The sequence below is a fragment of the Telopea speciosissima genome, chromosome 8, assembly GCF_018873765.1.
Source record: "Telopea speciosissima isolate NSW1024214 ecotype Mountain lineage chromosome 8, Tspe_v1, whole genome shotgun sequence".
In the NCBI taxonomy this organism is placed as follows: Eukaryota; Viridiplantae; Streptophyta; class Magnoliopsida; order Proteales; family Proteaceae; genus Telopea; species Telopea speciosissima.
The window spans coordinates 30,410,537-30,432,654 of NC_057923.1; the positions used below are offsets into that span (position 1 = coordinate 30,410,537).

The 22,118-nt window shown below is 41.8% G+C and overlaps 1 non-coding gene across 1 annotated transcript; it reads right to left on the bottom strand.

Moving 5' to 3' along the window:
- Positions 1 to 20,942: 20,942 nt before the first annotated feature.
- On the bottom strand, positions 20,943 to 21,049 carry LOC122638415. Its single transcript, XR_006329418.1, has one exon. It is a non-coding gene; the product is annotated as a small nucleolar RNA R71 (small nucleolar RNA).
- Positions 21,050 to 22,118: the final 1,069 nt, after the last annotated feature.

A 22,118-nucleotide genomic window follows, 5' to 3' on the forward strand; every position in this document is an offset into this window, starting at 1 on the left:
CCGTTATTTTTCAAATTCTTGACATCTTGGATGATTATCATGTTTAGGTGGATGTGAGCCAATACGCCGACATGAGGCGCATGATGGCGAGCATGGATGAGATGATCATCTCGCGTGTGGACACGGGCCATAGGATGGTAATGCTTTGTCTCTTTCCCCGCCCCCCTTCTTTTCTTTTTTTTTTTGTTCTTATTTCAAAATTTTTTATTATTATTATTATTTTTTTTTCTTATCTTTTGATTTTCCTCTCTTTCTCTTTCTTTTTTTTTAGAGGGTTGAGCTCGACCATTGCCGGAGAGAGATTGAGAGACTCAGGCTTGCAAATGAGCAGCTGTAGTTTAACCTTACGCGAGCTGAGGTCGAGAGGGATGCCCTAATAGCATCCCAAAGTGGAGAGGGGAAAGGCTTGGATGTTGACGATTACTCCCTTGAGTCATGACCTCTCCTCTTTTTTTTTGTTTTTGTTTTTTTTTTATTTGGAAGTATTGTTACAACTATGTACATTTACTCTCCTTCCCCTCTTCTTTTTTTTTTTTTGTTTATACATTTTGGTATGGATACAGGTGCAATTTTTATGTACACTTTTCTTCTTCTTTTCTGTACACATAAACGAATTGTTTATGAATTCATTGGATATTTCTTTCTTTGAAATACACATGAGACTCCATCCCTTTCCTTAGAAGCACAAATTCCATTGGTAAATGGTTTTATTACATGAGAAAGGACAGAGAAATTGAGAAAGGATAGACAAACAAGTAAAGATAGGAACATCAAATTGATATCACTTATTTGTAACATTTTTCGGATAACAGAATCACCACTTCTTGTGTCACATCTCTGGGGTTCTGAAATTCTCCATCTTAGGTCGTTCCTGTCTTGGAGATACTAAGGAAGGGATATAAAAACCGGTGTCAGTTAAACCCATGAATCTCACATAATTGTACCCTGATGTTTCTGATTTTACTATCTCGGCCTTCATCCAAGGGCAGTTCCATTGGATTTCTTGGACATCTCTCTCCTCCAAATATTTCTTCCAGTCTTGGACCTTGTGGAATTCTGACTTTTCCCTTTGTATTTGATAATGCATAGGCCAGAGGTGAGGACACAGAATTGGTGTGACCAATTTTAGTTTTTCCATCAACCACATTTGGAACACCGCCGAAGATCCATGAAGGAAGTCTGTTCCATATTTCTGAGACTGACTCATGGTATCAAACCCTTTGAATGTTTATGCTAAAATGGTAGGAGCGATGTTGCATCCTTCTTCAATTTGCCTAACCACTTTTGCAATTATTGGAGACATGCCTTTTCCCGGAGATGCTAATAAGTACCTTCCAATCATACACAATAAGTACGCTCACTTTCTGCGTCGGATCTGTCTTTCTTCTTCAAATCCATTATTGTTGAAGATCTTCGCAACTTTCAACGTATCCACCTTGTCATAATTGAGAACTTGCTTTAACTCCTTCTTATTCAAGGCAAAGAAATCTCCCAAATTTTTAAAGAGCTGTTCTTTCTTCATAGTTGGGAGGAACAACTTTCCTCGAGGGGGTGACATCATGCAAGCCCAGAATTCTTCAATGGTCGGAGCCAGTCAGGCTTTTCTAAAGTGAAACGCATGCAATTAGGGGTTGTTTGAGTTTAAAAATTATACCGCAAGCGTACAGGTCAATCGTAGCTATGGGTCGAACATGAGGAGATATACGCCACTCTATTTAACTAACTTAAAAGTAATGCAAAGTGAACCAAATTAAAATGTTAAATTAAACTAATGAAAATTAATGCATCCTAACTCATAAGCATCTAACAAAATTAAGGGATTAAGTTGGCGTCCTAACACATGAGCATCTAACCTATCAAACTATCGTAAATTGGAAGGAATAACAAAAACGCAGCCACACTTCATAATCACATAAAAAGAAATAAGGGAATAAAAGTGCATCCACATACCACAACCATATAAAAAAAATAAAAGAAATAGAGGGAGAAGAAGAAGAAGATAGAGAGAGATAGAGGAGAAGGAGAATGAGATTGAGAGTTTAGATAGTAAAACTTGGATGTGCTTGCATGAATGTAATTGGAAAGCTTGAATATTTGCATAAACTTACCATGGCCTCCTCTTCTAAATCTTCAAGTCTTGTCATCAACTTAAGAACTTAGACTAGAAGGCTTAAAACCTAAACTAGAATTAAGAAATTACTACCCAATTAAAGACTTAAATTGAAATTAAAGCATAAACTAAACCTATTACAACCATTAAATGAAAATCAAAAAGCAAACTAGAACTTAGAAAAGCAAAAAATCACAACTTAGAAGGAGAAGAAGAAAAGAAACTTTACTAAGTGAATGAACTAAAAATTACACTAAAAATTGAATTAAAATTGAACTAGAAACAAATTAAAAATTGAACAAAAAAACTAACTTCTTACAACCCAGAGAGCAAGGGGTATTTATAGGGGAAGAGAGGAGAAGAGAGAAGAGGAAGTGTAGGAGAAATATTTCCTAAGAAAAGAGAATATTCTCTTCTCCTTCCTCTTTTACAATGCCTTGAATCCTAAGAAAAAAGGAAAAAAATAGAAACAAGAAGAAGAGAAGATTGTTTACATAGACCTTCTATTTCTAGAAAAGTAAACTTCCAATTCTAACAAGTGCTTCCTTTTCTTTGTAGATATCTTCTCCAAGCAATAAAATCAAAGCATCTTTGACTTTTTAACTTTCCATAGGTGAGAGAATATCTTTCAAAATAAATCTATCCCAAGTAGAATTCCAGAAGTGCCCTTGAGAAGTTGGAGGAGAGAGAGAGTAAGGGTGATGACTAAGATTCCTTCAAGAATAAATAAAATACCCATTCTATCCTTCAGAAAAATGGAGCATGGGGTGCTTATATAGGCCTCACCATTGTGTTTCTTGCAAAAAATCAAACAAAATAGACCCAAATTTCGTCCAATTTGGAGTTGAGGAGCCCAAGATATCTCAAGTTGAAGTTGGACTGTTCAGAGCCCTCCAAATGGAATCTTTCGGGTATAGGAAATATAACTTCTAGTTATTGCGTTAAGGCTCCTGGAATCCGAACTTTCGCTTTACTTTGTCCCCGCTCGACTGTCAATAATTACAAATAAACCTCTACAGACCATTTTCGCGCGTCGTTACGAAAACGACCGTAACTTCTTCGTTTTAATTCGGAATCAAGTGCCGTTTGAACCGTTACGAAGCTGACTCGATGGGCTACGCATCCATGCCATTAACACCTCTAAATAGCTTAAAAATATTTCCTTAGCATCATCTCCTTCATTTTCACAAGAATTCACCTAAAACCTAAAAAGCACAAGAAAGAACCGAATAACTCTGTCCAATGTGGTAAAATGTATGCTTTATGCCCTAAGATTTCACACATAAATGTGCTCATCAGGGGTTCCAGCACTTCGTCACTTCCCTTAGTAAATCATGATGGAGCTTGAAGCAACCGATCCTTCCCAATACTATCAGATGGTGATCCTTTAGAAGTGTAGGCTAGTCCACATTCATCTAGAGAGTCCATTGACACAACTGTTCATCGAGTCCTTCTTTCTTTGGTCACCTCATACTAACTGTATCAAGGATTGGATTAGCATTTTGTGACACAGAATGAATAAATCCTTTGTTAATAACCAGCTCTAGATGACTTTACTCCTAAGCTAGGTTAAGGAATAGAAGGCCAAATGGCGAGATTTCCTCATATGTGCAAGGGACGCCGGCTGGCGGAATTTATGGGAGGAAACCAATACAATGCCCTCTCTCTTTTTCTTTTTTTTCTTTTTTTTGAGACCGTACCCGAATACATCGAGTTGCCTACGTATCCCTTCGGAGGAATCAGGTCGAACGTAGTTCAAATTGCTCCACATATCTCAGACAAAATACTTCTTTAGCTGGTCCATATTAACTAGACCCCGAAGATCTTCTCCGTCAAGATCAGAGAGTTGGACCGCCTGTCCTGGCAATATGGTCTTGACTTTGTAGGGTCCACTCCAATTGGGTCGAAACTTTCCTCTTGGATCATGGATTAGAGCTCGCTGCTCTCGAAGGACCAAATCTCCTACTTCAATGCTCTGAGTGCGGACACCCTTATTGAATGCCCTAGCCATTCTTTGCTGATATTTCTTAGGATTATCCATGGCCTTCATCCTTTTCTCATCCAGGAGATTGAGCTCTTCGTATCTGGCCCTTACCCATTCCCCTTCTAGCAATTGACTATCGAGTAAGACTCGAGGAGAAGGGACCTGAATTTCTACCGGTAATACGGCTTCCATCCCATATACCAGAGAATACGGGGTAGCTCTGGTAGAGGTTCGGATGGATGTCCGATATGCCCATAAGGCTAATGGAAGTTTCTCCACCCAGTCATTGTGTGTATCTGCCATCTTTTGCAATATGACCTTCATATTCTTGTTGGCTGCTTCTACTGCTCCATTAGCCTGTGGCCGATAAGTAGTAGACTTATGCCTCTTAATGCCAAATTGGTTATAGAGTTCTTCCACTTTTCTCCTGAAATGTAGGCCTTGATCTGAAATCAACTCTTGCAGCACACCATATCTGCATATGAGATTCTCTTTTATGAACTTTGCCACCTTGGCGGAAGTTAGAACTGCATAAGATTGAGCCTCCACCCATTTTTTGAAATAGTCGATAGCGACTAACACGAATTGATGTCCATTTGAAGCCTTTGGAGTTATTTTACCAACTACATCAATTCCCCAGGTAGAAAATGGCCAAGGGGCTTTTAATGAGTGCAACTTTATCGGAGGAATATGAATGATGTTGGCAAATATCTGGCATTTATGACATTGCCTTATGAAGGCAGCACACTCAGCTTCCATAGTGACCCAATAGTATCCCATCCTGAGAATTTTCTTGGCCAACATCCTTGCATTCATATGTGGTCCACATATTCCTTGATGGATTTCCTCCATAATGATTTGAGCCTGATCCTCATCTACACATAATAGTTGGATACCATTATAAGACCTCTTATACAACAAGTTTCCTTGGAGGATGAATTGAGTAGCATATTTTCGTAAATGCCACTTCTCTCTTTCTGAAAACTCTTCAGGATATCTCCTTTCCTTGATATAGTCGACCACTGGAGCATACCAAGGCCTTCCATCCTCGGTGAGTGTATTGACTGGTTCTCCAAATGCTGGGCAGGTCCTTCTTTCTATTAGGAAGGGCTGGATCTTGTCCCGAGTATCACATTCTACCATGGACGCCAAAGTGGCTAAAGCATCAGCGAACCGATTGCTATCCCTGGGCAGATACTCAAAAGAAACTTCCTTGAAGCATTGCGTCAGTTGTTCTAGATAAACTTGGTAGGGCTTCAGCTTCTCATCCTTAGTCTTCCACTTTCCTTGTGTTTGACAGATCACAACAGAGGAATCTCCGTAAACTTTAATTTTGTCAACTCCTACAGACAGAGCCATTTCTAACCCAATAGCACAAGCTTCATACTCTGCTATGTTATTGGTACAACTAAATTTCAATCTAAAGGCCATTGGCAAGTAAAAGTCCTTTGGGGTTATCAATAATACCCCTGCGCCAAATACTTTTTGATTGGCGGCTCCATCAAAGTACAATTGCCACCCTCTAGTTGGTTCGGCTTCTATGGAGTACAAATCTTCATCTGGGAAGAGGTCCTCTGTTGCTCGGGAATCATCCTCTAAGGGAAATGGTGCTAGATGGTCGGAGATTGCCCGCCCTTTCACAGCCTTTTGACTGACATAAGTTATGTTGAATTCTGATAATAGCAACAACCACCTGGCCATTCTCCCTGTCAATGCTGGCTTCTCGAAGAGATACTTAATTGGATCCATTCCAGAGATCAACCTGACGGGATGTGACACCATGTAGTGCCTCAGGCGCTTAGTTACCCAAACCAGAGATGTACATGTCTTTTCTACTAGAGCATATCGAGTTTCATACTCGAGAAATTTTCTACTTACATAGTAGATTGCATGCTCTTCTCCATCCACCTTGTCAACTTGGGCCATCATTGATCCGACCGCTGTTTCTCCTACTGACAAATATAGGAGCAAAGGTTCACCGAACACTGGAGGGACAAGTATAGGAGGAGAAAGTAGATAATATTTGATTTTTATAAAGGCATCTTGACATTTCTCATTCCATTCTTTCGGCTCTTTCTTCCTTAGGAGTTTGAAGATAGGTTCACAAGTGGATGTCAATCGGGATATGAATCTGCTGATATACTGGATGCGGCCCAAAAACCCTCGTACCTCTTTTTCTGTTTGGGGTGGTGGCATTTCCATAATGGCTTTTATCTTGTCGGGGTCCGCTTCTATCCCTCTTTCGCTAAAAAGAAATCCAAGTAATTTTCCTGCTTTAGCCCCAAACACATACTTCTGAGGGTTCAGCCTTAGCTTGTATTCTTTGATTCTTTCAAAAAACTTTCTGACGACTACAAAATGGCCTTGTCGATCAACAGATTTGACTATCATATCATCGACATATACCTCTACTTCTTTGTGTATCATGTCGTGTAGGATAGCCATGGCCGCTCTTTGATATGTTGCCCCAGCATTTTTCAACCCAAAAGGCATAACTTTGTAACAAAATGTGCCCCAGGGTGTGGTGAAGGCAGTTTTCTCCTTGTCCTTCGGGCACATACTAACTTGGTTATATCCTGAGAAACCATCCATGAAGGACAGTAGAGCATGGCCTGCAATGTTGTCTACCAAAATGTCAATGTGAGGTAACGAAAAATCATCCTTTGGGCTGACCCTGTTTAGGTCACGGAAATCCACATACATTCTGACCTTCCCATCTTTCTTAGGGACTGGGACAATATTGGACAACCATTGAGGGTACTGGGTTACTTGGAGAAATCTTGCATTCCATTGTTTGATGACTTCTTCCCTGATCTTCTCACTCCATTCCGGCCGCATCCTTCTTAACTTCTGCTTGACTGGGCGAGCCTCTGGATATGTTGGTAGTTCATGTTGCACAATCTTTGGATCGATGCCGGGCATATCCTTGTAGGACCAGGCGAAGACTTCCTCAAATTCCTTGAGGAGAGAGATCATTTGGGATGTTTTGTTATTGTTGAGAGAAGCACCAATTTTGATTATTTGAGGGCATTGATCGGTCCCTATATTTACGGGGTGGGTGTCCTCTCAGACGGGTTGAGCTCTTCTTTGCTCCAATTGTTCTAACAGATTACGATGTTCTAAGACATTATCATCATCAGAAAAATAGGAAGAAGAAAAAGAAACATACTCAAAATCAGCAATTTTATTCATGATAAGGGGAAGAGTACAGACAGACTCAATGGACTGGACATTTCCACCGGACTCAGATACAGACTCAGAGACAGACTTAGACAGGACTATGCTAGAGCTGGTCACAACTTCAGACTTATCAATATGGAAATCTTCCATCATTCTTGCCCAATTCACTATGGATCCTTGGAGAGGTTGTATGAGAAGATGTAGTGCCGGTCCTTCTTCCTCTTCTTCAATGATCACCGCCACTTCGAACAGTTCATCGATCCCTTGATCCCTTGTGACTTCCTTCTTGCTGGCTTGATCCAATTCCATGGCTATCCAGTTTACTTCATTCTTAAAGAATATTTCAAGTCCTGGTAGACGTTCGCCCTGCTCTTGATTGAACCATGGTTCTTGATTTCCACAGTAAGGGAAGTCTTCTCCCTCTTTCACGAAGTATCCATTTAGAGTCTTGAAGTATGGCTCACCATTTGCTGCACTATTCTTATATCCTGTGGCTTTCTTCCTTGGGTTCTTCAGGTTAAATCCTAATCCATAATGGTTGGCATTGGCTGGTATCTTCGGGAATGCCGGTACCCCCTGTTGGTTTCTTCCCAATCCTAATCCAGGGAAATATTTCATCTTTTTCATGATCTTTATAGAGGCCTCGCTCCACATCGTCAGGAATTTCCCTAGACTCTGATCTTCTTCACTTGCAGAGGTAGTACAAATGTGGCCGATTTCAAACCTACCCAACTACACTTCCTGCGAGGATGAACCACCTACTTCAATGTTGGCCAAGGTATGTACCATTTCTGGGTCTCCAAAGATGGTAATTACTTTCTGGTCATATATGAACTTCAGCTTTTGATGAAGACTTGATGCTAGGGCTCCCGTTAAATGTAGCCATGGTCTTCCAAGCAACATATTGAAGGATGCTTGAATGTCGATGACTTGGAAGTCTATGGTAAAGTAGGCTGGTCCAATCTTGACACTGGTGGTAAGAATCCCAATTACCTCCCTTCTGGAATTGTCGTATGCCTTGATGGTTTGACTGGACGACTTCATCTTGTCTAGAGATAAACCCATGCATCTGGCTGCTTTGAGGGGCATTACATTGAGGGCGGACCCATTGTCTATCAGAACCTGGGGGCCCTGATTCTTGTTACATTCCACCGTAATGTAAAGTGCCCGGTTGTGATTCTTTCCTCTTGGGGGTAAATCCTCTTCTGAGAAAAAGAGTGACTGAATGGCATAAGTGGCCCCCACTATGTGAGATAATTCCTCAGGCCCCATTTCTATGGGTACTTGAACCATGGTAAGAGCTTTCAAAATAGCTTCTCGGTGGGTTGGCGATGCCATTAACAATCCCCAGATTGAGATATTAGCTTGGGCTTTCTTCAATTGGTCTAGTACTCGGTTTTCTGGCTCAACAACCGCCATTGATTGGCTAGACCGATATTTTTCCACTGTCAACTCTTTATTCTTGAAGTTTTGGCCACTCCTGGTCTCTGCCACATCTGACTCTCTTTCTTAGATAACCAACCGGACTGGGCAAAAGTCTCCATCTTCTTCGTCACTATCAGTGATGATAAGAGGACCCTTGGGACAAATTCGGGTTTTACCTTCTTCACTAGATAAGGCCATAATAGACTTTCGGGCCTGATTTAGGATTCCTGATAAGGTTTCTTGCTTTTTAGCAACCTGTTGGACTGTATGAGATTCTTCTGGTACCAATTGGTTAATGGCATGAAAGGCTTCTGAAGTCGCTTGGTACATCTTTCTTGCTTTCACCAATGACTTATAGAAGTTACGATCCTTCTTTTCTCCTTGAGAAACTGAACTTTTGGACCTCTCTTCCAGGCTTGAAATAACTGGGTGGATATTCCCTGTTGGGTCATTTATTGTTTCTCCCTCACTGACATGACACATATAGAAATCATCATGTGCCAAGGCCAAAGTTAGCTTTACAGAGTTTTCCAAATGACGAATTGCTTGAGGGAGCGCCCACTGTTCTCTAACAGGTTCTAGCTGTTGAAGCTCCTCCTGGTACTTATCATCCAAGACCACCATTCTCATGAGCATTTCTTGGATTTTATCCACATCCCGGTGGATCTTGTTCACTTGGAATGATAATTCCCATGGTGCGGGTCCATAAATGTTCTCGTACTTCTCTAGACACGTCCTTGGTTGCCAAGGTTCCTCATCCTCCGTTTCTTCTTCCCCTTCGGACACTTCATCATTGGATTCCTCTGATGCAGATTCTTGCTCACTTTCATCTTCTTCAGATGATTGTTCTTCTTCCAACGGCTCTTCCCCTTCATCATCGATGTCCATAGGAAAGATACCTCCGATGGGGTCAATCTGAAATTCCCCGAGGCTGATATCATTGATCCATGCGTCCCATGTTTCACTTCTTCAGGGTGGATCCGGATAGGAGAATGAATCTGAATACAAGACTAGGTCTTCTGGAGGAGTTTCGAACAGATCACAGGCCAAAGCATTGACTAACCAAGTCATGTTTTTCAGCTCATGAAGGGTTCGAGCGAGTACATCACTCTCATTTGGCATCACCAAGCTCTCTCAACGTGCTGCGAAGTTACTACACACCAGATCTGGAAATAGAGAAGTAGCCTTGTACAGGATCTCTTGAGTATTGGTGGAAACATCGAGTATATCTGCGACCTGGTAGAAGGTACTCATGTTCCAACGCTCAAAATCTTCTCTGGACACCGTCCAATCACCTCTGGGAACCTCTAGAGATGATATCTCCTCATCATCTCTACTTTCATCCTCATCTGATGATATGGGTTGAATAAGGCTGGTAGGGTTATTATTATCATCGCTTCCGATGTTATTTACCCAATCCATCGCTTCTACTCCTTCGTCCTCCATCGTTGGACTTTGCTCGGGATACTCTATCCATCCCTCGTGGATTTCTCGGTCGTCTTCCTCATCTGAGCTATTGTCAGTATCCCCCCCTATATGGACAAGAGAGACTTCTTTGGTCAGAGATTGTCCAATAGCTAGTAGTGAGACTGCTTTAAGGAGCTGAGGTGTGACTCTGGTAATTTCAGTCCCTTCTTCTTCTTCAGGAATCAGGTGACACATTTCGGATGATGGGAAACCATACTTGCACAATGGTGTCATTATCTCGAGACCCTCTAATCCATACTCCAAGAAATCCAACTTTCAAAGTCGGTTGACGGATGCTATACCTCTGCCTCGATCACATGGTTGCCCGCCTGTTTGGATATTCCCATCACAGTTGGTTCGGGCGCAGTAAATGCAAACCTGCATTCTTTCTGCCCGTGTTTGCCGTGACTGCTCATCTCTTTCTAAATACCATGGGATGGGCTGGATCAATGTAGTAGGATCTTGGAATGATGTCTCTTCCTATAACATGTTTACTGACCCTATAGATGACTCTGGGGAATAGGTCCCCTTCACCAGTGGTTGTGAGATTTTCCATGCAGGTATCTAGTTTTCTACCCATGTGGCACCTTCTAACTTTGGATGATAGAAAGGGGAATCGGGCCGATCCACTTCCTGAGACACCTCTTGTCGAATCTGTGGCTCTTTTCCCTCCTTAAGTTTCTTGGTCAACATTGCTATATAGATGTGTTCCTTCATTAGCTTCCTCTTCCCGATTGGATGGATCAAAGTGGTAGGATCTGCTTGCTCGGCATCCTCTTGAAGCATGTTTACTCCATGGTTAGGTAGAGGATTTGTGGTGACATTTGGTGGCTGCTTCTTCTGAAGTTCAATTTTGCCCTCATCAATCAAGTCCTGGATCGCATGCTTAAGAGCTAGGCATCTATCCGTACGATGGCCTTGTTGGCCGTGGTAATGACAGTACAGATTGGGCTTATACCAGGTAGGTAGATTGTTCAAATCCACAGGCCTAGGAGGAACTAAATTGATCATTCCCTGCTTCTTAAGCTTGGTGAATAACAATGAGGGTGTCATTCCTTCAAAGTTGAAATTCCTCCTGGATGCTTCAGATTCAGTTTGGATCATAAGAGGGGTGGATCCTGCAGCTACCACCTGGACTTCTGCTGCCTGGCTGCTTGTCCCTACAGTATTTCCTCCTTTAGCTCTTGGGGTTTTCCTTGCCGAATAGCTTCCTGATGCTTCACGGGTCATACCCTGATTCTGCCTTTCTTTAAAGATCTTATCTTCAATCTTGTTCCCAATTGTCATAAGAGCATCAAATGTCTTGATGTGCTGGTAGTATATCTTCTAACGGTACTCCCCGTACAGATTTTCTAACAATATCTCGACCTGCTCCTCCTCAGTAGGGCGGTTCCATATTTTTGCGGCCTTCTCCCTGAACCGCATGATGTAGTTTGAGAACTCTTCACTTGGTTCTTGCCTCAAGGTTTCCAATTCTCTTCGAGTAATATCCATCTCGGTGTTGTATGAATATTGCTTAGTGAAGGCTTTAACCACAGAGGCCCATGACTGGGTTTGAGTGTGATCAAGCTGGGTTAACCACCTCAAAGCAGATCCGGCCAAAGAATACAAGAATGCCTATCCCATTTGGTTTTTAGAAAGTCCCCATGATCTGGCAATGGTGGCAAAAATCTTGAGATGAGCCCTAGGATCTCCCGATCCGTCGAACTTATCCAATTTCATTTGAAATCTTTGGGGATATTCCCTTTGGGAAAGAACACCAGGTCTTCTTCATCTTTTTCTTTGACTTTGCCCTTGACAACCACTTCCAACTCGGCTACTTTTTCTCTCATTTTCTTCTCCCTTTCAGTCTCAGGAGGGTCCATAGGGTGGCTATCTTCCCCTTCTTCTACTGGTATGATGATTGGAGTCTTGATGGTTGCGGGGTTAGTTTTCAGGACTTCTTGCTCTGCTGGTCCAGCTATGGATCCATCCTTAGATAGTTCATTGACCGATTGAACTAGTTGTGCCATGAGTTGCCGTATTTCGGCCATGTCTACTTGCAGCCTATCCACTCGATCTTCAACGTGACTTTTAGATAAGTGATCCTCCGGAGGATTCATGTTACTCACAAGTGATATCTCAGAAGATGAACTAGAAGAATGAGAAGGAATCAGGGACCTTGAGGAGAATGGTGCGCTGGCTCGAGTCAACCTTCCGCCGCGTCGGACCTAGATGGATAAGGACGGAATCGTGCTTCTACGAAAGAGAGAAGAATACCTAGTTTAGACCCTAAGAAGGCTAAAGAAGAATTTTATTTTATTTTATTTTGTCATTTTTTCCTTTTGAGTTTTTTTATGATTTTTTTTTGGTATTTTATAACATTTGTTTCATATCATTTTATTATTTTATTTGACTCAAGTAATCGGAGTGGTCATTAGAGTTTCAGCAGACTCCTTCTGAGACCAGACTTCGAATGCCGTCATTGCCCAAGCATTTTCGAACACAATAAAAAAAAAAACAAACAAAAGAAAGATCCTAGTTACCGGGTTATTGATGATTATGTCTGGAGTCAAGATGAGATGCCTTTTTTTTTTTTTGAGGGACATGTAAGGTTCCATTATATGGAAGTGGACTTCCATTTTTCTTTGAGGGACCATTGTGGGACTATGGAATTCCTTATCTTTGGTGGCATCTCATATCAAAACCAGGTTAATCATCAAATGACCCTAAACTCGATCTTTCTTACAACTAACAAAGGTTAGTTTGTGTGGTACCCTAATCATATGTGGTCTATTTTCCTACATGATGCATGTAATGGGTAGACTTCCATAGGACAGAACAAGGCCACCCTTGACAGAACCGATATACCTATCGCTCGTGGTCGCGAATTGTAGGCACGTGGTTCTTTTGATATACCTGGAGAATAGGTCACACAAACTCAGAGTAATTGAGCTAGTGCCTTTTTTGAGTGGCAAAGCACTCCACAACACACTAGTGAATACCCTCGCTGGTGATTCTAAACTCGTACAGTAAATATCAAGGGCTATAGCTTCACCGCGAATTACCCATGACTACTCATGGGGTCCAACGACTAACTACGGGGGTAAGAGGGGTTCCCATGCAGTGTATGTGAGCAAGAAAGTGGTACAGGAAGCGGCTATCATCCGATCTCAGAGTACTTAGTATGACGTGCCTCACCTCCCCGGGGGTAAAGGCACGACAGGGAGTACCCTCGCCGTTTTATTTCACTTCGAGCACTATGCATGATGCGATTAGTACACATAAGGGTTAGCCAAACAAACATATTATGGTATTTTTTTTATTTTTTTTTTGTTTTGTACATTTTTTTTTTATTATATTTTTTCTTATTATTATTATTATTATTATTTTTTTTTTTTATAAAAGTTTAGAGAGAACATTCTGTCATTTATTGATAGCACCTATTTAGAGAGTTTGACCTCGGGTGGACATTTGTCCACCAAATCCCTAGTGGAGTCGCCACTGTAAGTACCGTGGTCCCTCGGGATGAGGGTTTCCTCAGCCCTTATGGTATATGGCGACATAGGGTTTTGGGAGATGTATGTATGTGTATATATGGATATGGATAATATTGATAAATAGGGGATTGGGATCATGCATTAAAATATGCTAATATAATGTGAAGTCGCCACCTAGGGTTAGGGCCTAGGACCCATTAAGTGTAGCCCTACCCATTGTGAGCGGAATCGGGCTACGTGACTCCATATGGTCCTACCAAAGGTTCGGTTAAGGGGTCAGGTTACGAGTGTGGGAAGGTGTTAGGCACCCACCTCGCCCGGCCGAAGCCAGTCTCCCTGTGTTAGATGCTACATAAGGATGAATGTTCTCTCTCTTTTATTATGGGGATGGGGGATATTATGAACTACATTCAGATGCTATAAATTGAACAAAAGCATAATAAGCTACATTACATATATGAAAAATGCGGACTAAAACGATGAAATATGAAAGGACTACATTGAATCAACAAAAAATGCAGTAATTATACCTGTATGGTTGTATTCCCCTTGCTCAAGGGAGATAGACGAATGGACTGACACCGATTCTTTCTCGGCAGAGTAACGGCTCTTTCAAATGATTTGGAGAGGGGTAAACAGACAGAATAACGTCTGTAATAAAGGAGTTTTGATGGTTATCCGTGCATAGATGGGATAACAATGCCAAGGAGCAAAAAGCGCTCTATACTTAGAGGGACAATCGAAGGATCTGTCCGCCACAAGAAGACTTCAAGCACTCACACTCTCATGAGAGAAGGAGGAGAAATGAGGGTGAAAGGAGAAGAAAAGAGGCTAGGAATCACTTGGGGAGGGTCTCTCTACCCAAAATTCCTTGGGAAATGTGGGAGGGGACCCTCCTATTTATAGGGAGGGACCCCTTCTCTCTCCTGGCCGGATAAGTCCTCCACGGCGCTGTGGGGGACTTTTCCACGGCGCCATGGGTGACGTCAACAGGCTGATGTCACACTCCTCATGGCGCAGTGGAAATCCAGTACACATCCCCACGGTGCCGTGGGAAGGCGCCCACGGTGCCGTGGGAAGGCGTCTACGGTGCCGTGGGAAGAGTCCACGGTGCCGTGGGTGCGCAATGCCATTTTTCCTTGTTTTTGGTCCTAAAATGGGCTATTTTGTGCTCAACATGGTTCTTGGTCTTATGAGTTAGATATCTTTGGGTTTAAAAAAAGGGAGAGTGCGTCGTCCATCGTCCATGTCCCATTGTCATCATTGCGAATTAGGGGGTGACAAAAAATCAGCGTCTACATAAGGTATTCAATAAGACACAACACCTAACAAACCAAGATAATGAATCTAATAATCCACCTTACTGGTATGACTCATGATACTCGTTGGAACTATGGACTAGGTTAGTATCTATTAGCTAGGGAACAATTGTTGATCCGTATAGATGAATTCGAACATTGAACTCGCTCCTCTTTTCAGAGAAGCAACAATGGTCAACACTAGAAGTTCTCGTGGATGTCGTAAGGGTAAACAACCTAGAATTGTACTGGAAGTTGAACTGCCCAACGGAACTGAGGCTCAAAACTCTGAGGCATTGGCTGCTTCATCAGGAGCACCAGCAGTTGCACAAGCTACTGCAGCAGCACCTCAGTCAAGTGTGGCAGCCGGCGACGTTACTGCGTTCATACCACGATGATGCGAACCATGCAACAACAACAGGAGTTGCTTGGTCAGATGTCTATACAGTTTACAACTATGATGCATGAACGCGTTGCACCACCACCACCACCCAATCGACCAGTGCTATTTCCACCACCTGTGCCTCAGCACTTAGCGGAAAATTCTATCGCCAAGGTTATGGAAAGGTTCAAGAAACTCCAACCGCCTGCATTTTCTAAAATAAGCTCTGAGGCAATGTAGCCGGAAAGATGGATTAGTGCCCTGGAAAAAGCATTTGAAGTACTCGAGTGCATGGACGAGCAAAAGATTATTTGTGTGGGTTATCAGTTGTAAAATGAAGCTGAAGCTTGGTGGAAAGCCACGAGGCCTTATTTGGAAGCTGCTCACCCAAACCCCACATGGGAACAGTTTAAAGAGGTTTTCCTAAAAAACTACTTTCCCGAAAGTTTCAAGGATAGAAAGGAAGCAGAAGTTATTGCACTGGTGCAAGGGAACAAGTCGGTACTGGATTACCAATAGCGGTTTGAAGATCTATTCCACCTTGCTCTAGAGCACTTGAAAGGGGAAGTTAGTAAGGCCAAGAAATTTGAGAAGGGAATCAAAACTGAGATTGGATCAGTTTTGTCAATCATGGATATTCTGGATTATGCTCAAATGGTGGATAAGGCAAAGACAATGGAGGATAGATTCAAGGAAAAAGAGAAAGAAAAGACTGTGATGTCGCCTAGTTTGAACAAAAGGTCAAATAATTTCCAAACCTATGGTTGGCCAAATAAGGTTTATCGAGGAACAAATTCAAGCCCTACTCCAACTCTGTATCGTAGGCCGAGCATAGGTTAGAGTTCTTTTCGCCCTACAATTACTCGATCCGCTCAACCTACTATGAGTCAACCGACGACAGTAGTTTTGCCAGCTCAACCAGCAACAAGTCAGGCAAGCAAGGCCTCAATACCTAGAGCTCCACCTTTCAAATGCTACCTGTGCAACAAGGAAGGACATATGGCTAGAGATTGCAAATTGCGTGGATATGGCAACAATTCATTTAATCAGCCCTACGCTAGACCATTTCAACCATGTGACAATCGGATGCAAGGAAAGGTGTACGCCTTGACCAATGAAGAAGCTAAGGCAAACCCTGACGTAATGACAGGTAAGTGGTTGAACACTGTAAATTATAGAAAATAACTGGTTTAATTCATGAAACCTAAATTACCTACAAACCCTAGGTACCCTGAATGTCTCAACCATACCCGCATGAGTATTATTTGACTAGGGTGCAACCCACTTTTTCGTCTCCTCAACCTTTACGAGTAAGATGGAAGATCAACCAAGGGACATCAGGCATGAGTTAGTAGTCAGCACGCCGACAGGGAGTGTCATGAATTTGAAAGAGGTTTATGACCCTTGTCAGATCGAAATCTATGGGAAGAATCTAACCGCACGACTGATAAAAATGGATATAATGATTTTGACGTGATATTAGGCATGGATTGGCTGTCTGCCTATGGTGCAAACGTCATGTGTGCGGAGAAAAAGATAAAGTTTAAACTAGAAGATGGGTCGGACTTCACCTATCAAAGTGACTCGAGGAGAAAATCCAGACGAATAAAATTATCCGCACTTCAGGTGCAGAAGTTGTTTGATGATGGATGCCAAGGCTTTTTGGCCACTGTGATAGACACGGAGGCGAAGATAAAACCCTTGGAGGAACTCCACGTCGTCAGAGAATTTCCTGATGTATTTCCAGAAGATCTGACACAGTTGCTGCCAGACCGCGATATAGAGTTCGTGATTGATCTAATTCCTGGTGCAGCACCGGTATCTAAGGCACCATACAGGATGGCGCCAGTCGAATTGAAAGAGTTGCAGACACAACTTCAAGATCTGCTGAAGAAGGGATTTATTCGACCCAGTGTGTCACCCTGGGGAGCACCTGTGCTATTCGTAAAAAAGAAAGATGGAAGCATGCGGCTGTGTATCGACTACTGCGAGTTGAATAAGCTGACAATCAAGAATCGATATCCATTGCCGCGTATTGACGACCTTTTTGATCAGCTACAAGGAGTAAGAGTTTTCTCCAAGATTGATCTTAGGTCGGGATACCATTAACTGAAGATCAAGAGCGGTGACATCCATAAAACGACATTTCGAACCCGATATGGACATTATAAATCCTTAGTGTTGTCGTTCGGATTAACCAACACCCTGGCAGCATTTATGGATATGATGAATAGAGTATTCCATGACGTACTGGATAAATTCGTCATAGTATTTATTGATGACATCCTGGTGTACTCTAAGAGTGAGGAAGAACAAGCACGACACCTTACATTAGTGTTGCAGCTGCTACGGGAACACCAACTCTATACCAAGTTCAGTAAGTGTGAATTTTGGGTCAACCAAATTGGTTTCTTGGGGCATATCATCACCAGAGACGGCATCAAGGTAGATCCCGGCAAGGTGAAAGCAGTTCTCGAATGGGAGACTCCAAAAAATGCCACTGAGATCTGAAGTTTCTTAGGATTGGCCGATTATTACCGCCGATTTATTGAGAATTTCTCACACATTTCAGCGCCCATGACAAAGCTCACGAGAAAGGGTACTCAGTTTGAATGGAATGAGACATGCGAGAAGAGTTTTCAAGAACTGAAGAGCTGATTGGTAACAACCCCGATTTTGACCATTCCAAACAGAACTGGAGGAATGGTAGTATATACGGATGCATCTAGAATAGGCCTAGGTGGCGTCCTGATGCAGAGAGGTAAAGTAGTCGCTTATGCCTCCAGGCAGCTAAAGGAACACGAGAAGAATTACCCCACTCATGATTTGGAGTTAGCAGCGGTAGTCTTCGCGTTAAAAATTTGGCGACACTACCTGATGAGCACATTTATGTGTGAAATCCTAGGGCATAAAGCATACATTTTACCACATTGGACGGAGTTACTTTGGTGCTTTCTTGTGTTTTTTAGGTTTTGGGCTATTTTGGGCTATTCTGGACTATCGGGAGTTGCATGTCCCAAGTTACACGTAAAGTTGCCATTTTTCTTTCCATGGCTGTAAAGAAGATTAAATTTGGAGCAAGTTGGACGTGACGGAACGCAAGTATGCATTCTTCTAGCCCACCGTATAGTTGAATATTATTTTCAGCCCAAGAAAAGATAATGGGTCAGAATGGAGCTGTAGTGCAAGCCCATAGTCATTCTACCACTGCCCAAGGACATTTTTGACGTTGTAGAAGATATTTCTAAGCAATGGTGGATATCTACTACAAGTACAGGGCCATTTTGACAATTTTGCATTCTTGAAGAGAGAGAAGGACTGGTACCCACATGGAGGGACCCACACTACCACTAGATTCCACATTTTTTAAGGCCCACAAGGTGTCCACGATTTTTATTGGGCTGCATTTAATGTCCCACGAATTTTAAAGGACACATTGGGGATTTTATCATTTATTGAGTGGAAATCCTAGTCATCACTATCCTAGTCATCAGTCTCTCTCTCCCCTCCAACTTTTCAAGGGCATTCCTAGAATTTCACTTGGGAAAGATTTATTTTGAAAGATATTTGCTCATCTATGGAAGGTTGAAGATGATTTGATTTTATTGCTTGGAGAAGATATCTACAAAGAAAAGGAAGTACTTGTTAGAATTGGAAGTTTACTTTTCTAGAAATAGAAGGCTTATGTAAACAATATTCTCTTCTCTCCCTCTTTCTATTTTTTTTCTTTTTCTTAGGAGCCAAGGCATTGTAAAAGAAGAAGGAGAAGAGAATAATCTCTTTTCTTAGAGAATATTTCTCCTACACTTCCCTCTTCTCTCTTCTCCTCTCTTCCCCCTATAAATACCACTACCTCTCTTGTAAAATTCATTCATTCACGTCGTAAAATTTTCTTCTCTTCTTTGCTTTCTAAATTGTGATTTTTGGCTTTTTAGTTTTTAGCTTTAATTTCATAAGATTAGTTTCTTTTAAGTTCTTAGTTTTGATTTCATGTTATTAGTTTTAATTTCTTAAGCCTAGTTTAATGGTTGTGATAGTTCTAGTTTAAAGCCTCCTAGTCTAAGCTCCTATGTTGATAACAAGACTTGGAGATTTAGTAGAGGAAGCCATGGTAAGTTCATGCAAGTATTCATTCAAGCTTCTTTAATTAATCCAGTTCAAGCACATCTAGGTTCGCATTCTCTAAACTCTCAATCTCATTCTCCCTCTCCTCTATCTCATTCTCTCTCTCTTCTTCTTCTTCTCTCTCTATTTCTTTTATTTTTCTTTTATGTGGTTATTTTGTTTATGTGGATGTGGATATGTGGCTGCATTTTTATTACTTCTAGTTTGCATTAGTTTGATTGGTTTCTTTAATTCCTTTATTCCTCTCAATTTGCTTTAGTTTAATAGGTTAGATGCTTATGAGTAGGATCCGTTAGTTTAATTTAGTACTTTAATTGATTCAGTTCACTTTGCATTATTTTTAAGTTAGTTAAGTAGAGTGGCGTATATCTCCTCGTGTTCGACCAGACCTGACCTATAGCTACAATTGACCTGTACGCTTACGATTTTATTTTAACTCAAACAAGTTTTTGGCGCCGTTGCCGGGGAGATTATCGTCCATTTTATTTATTTGATTTTAAAGTAGTTCGAAGTGCTTTAGTTTATTATTTTCTCTTCTTTTTCTGAAAAAAAAAAAATCTGTTTTTGAAAACCTCTTCTTGTTTCTCTTCTGTTTCAAATAGTGTGTGCCCAATCTAAAGTCCTTCATATGCTTCAACCCTCCGTCTTTTGGTGTCCCTCATAGGATTAAGTTACCTATGACGCTACATCTTGACTTGGTTGGGTAGATTGGCATGTGACTTATCTTTGGAGGTGACCACTCTTGATAATAGGAAAGCGACATAGTGAGAGCGTTGGAAACATAAACGTATAGTAGTCCTCCACTCTACATCAGAATCTATTTGGAGTCGCCTGTAGGTGGCTATAGAAGACTATACGGGTTCCCTTGCTGTCAACCTATATGGCATCCTTACAGCTTTGAAACCATTGTTTCGATTTTTTAGGGATAGATGCACTATCTACCTTGGGCTCCCTCTTATTTTTAGTATTTTTTTTTTTTAAGTCTTTTATTTTATTTTTTTAATTTTTCAAAGGAGACCTCATATTTGTTTAGGTGGCTATAGTGTGGACTCGTGATTCATCTAATTGTCTTATTAGAATACCACCTTCTTCACTACTCTTAACCCCACCTTTGACCATGGGTGACCAACAACCCAAGACTCTTAAGGATAGGTTTTACCCTACCAGGGCTGCACAACCCTCATGCATCAGTCTGCCTGTTGTTACCGGGAATAACTATGAACTCAAGACCAACTTCATCAGCATGCTACCCCATTTCCATGGGATGGCTAATGAGGATGCATATCTCTTCCTTAGGGAATTTGAGGAGGTCTGTGTTCTAATTAAGGTCCAGAATTTGACTGATGATGCAGTTAGGCTTAGGTTTATACCATTTGCCCTGAAAGACCAGGCCAAGAATTAGCTCTATGGACTGCCAACAAACTCTATTAATACATGGGATGAGTTCACCATTGTCTTTTTGAGAAAATTCTTCCCTCTTCACAAGACCAATAAGCTTAAAAGTGACATCCTCCAGTTCAGGCAGAAACCACATGAGTCATTTTCTAAGTTCATGGAAAGATTCAAGGACCTCCTCTTAGAATGCCCTCACCATGGTTTTAACTTGTGGCAGCTATGCCAAATTATTTATGAGGGTATTGATTATTAGACCAAGCAACTTGTAGAGTTCATGTATCCTACAGGCTTTACTTCTTTTTTTGAGGAAAATGATGCATGGACATTCTTAACCAACTTGGCTGATAAGACTAGGGAATGGGAATCCTCCCAAGAGGTTGAAAAGACCACTAAGGGGTATCTCATTGAGGGTATACCAGCCAAGGAGGCCAAACTTGACAGCCTCATAAAACGGTTGGAGTCTATAGTTCTTAAAGAGTCTATACCAGTTAATTCGATCAACCAGGTCAACCATGTGTCGGTATGCAGTTGGTGCCAAACCCCTGGACACCTTTCAAGGAATGCCCCAACACCTTGGTAGGCAATTCCAACACTGAGAATGTAAGTGCTCTCTGCCAAAATAACCCATATAGCAATACTTACAATAAAGGATGGAGAAATCACCCCAATTTCTCCTGGAATCAAGGGAACCAAGCAGGCCCATCCAACTTTAACCATCAAGGCCAGCTTGGTTCCCAAAGGCCCAACTATGCACCACAAAGCCAAGGAATGTCTCCTAACCCCTTTCCCCCTTATTCTCATCCAGGATCTTTTATTAATTCTGCTAGGCCTCCTCTCCTTGCACCTTATCAGCAACCCCCAAGGTTTACCAATACAGGAGAGGCAACAAGACTGAATGAGATGGACAACAAGATAGCTCTTCTTCTGATAAGCCACAATAACATGGAGAAACAACTCACCCAGCTTGTCACAATCCTGCATGAGAGGGAAACAGGGAAGTTACCTAGCCAACCTGAGCCAAATCCTAGGCATCAGGTTCATATTCAGCAAGGTACCCAAGCTCCTCCAACCAATGTTGCACAAGGCCAACAACACCAAGGGTCCTCTAGACAGGTAAATGTTGTTTATGCTTTAAGGAGTGGCCGTGAGTATCAACAAGCTAGTGCACCTCAGTCTTTACCATCTCATACTCCTGTTGACTCTCCCCCTTCTGAAGAGGCCATTAAAGTGCCTACTGTTTCAGGTTCGTCTGATGAACCTGAAGATATTCCAG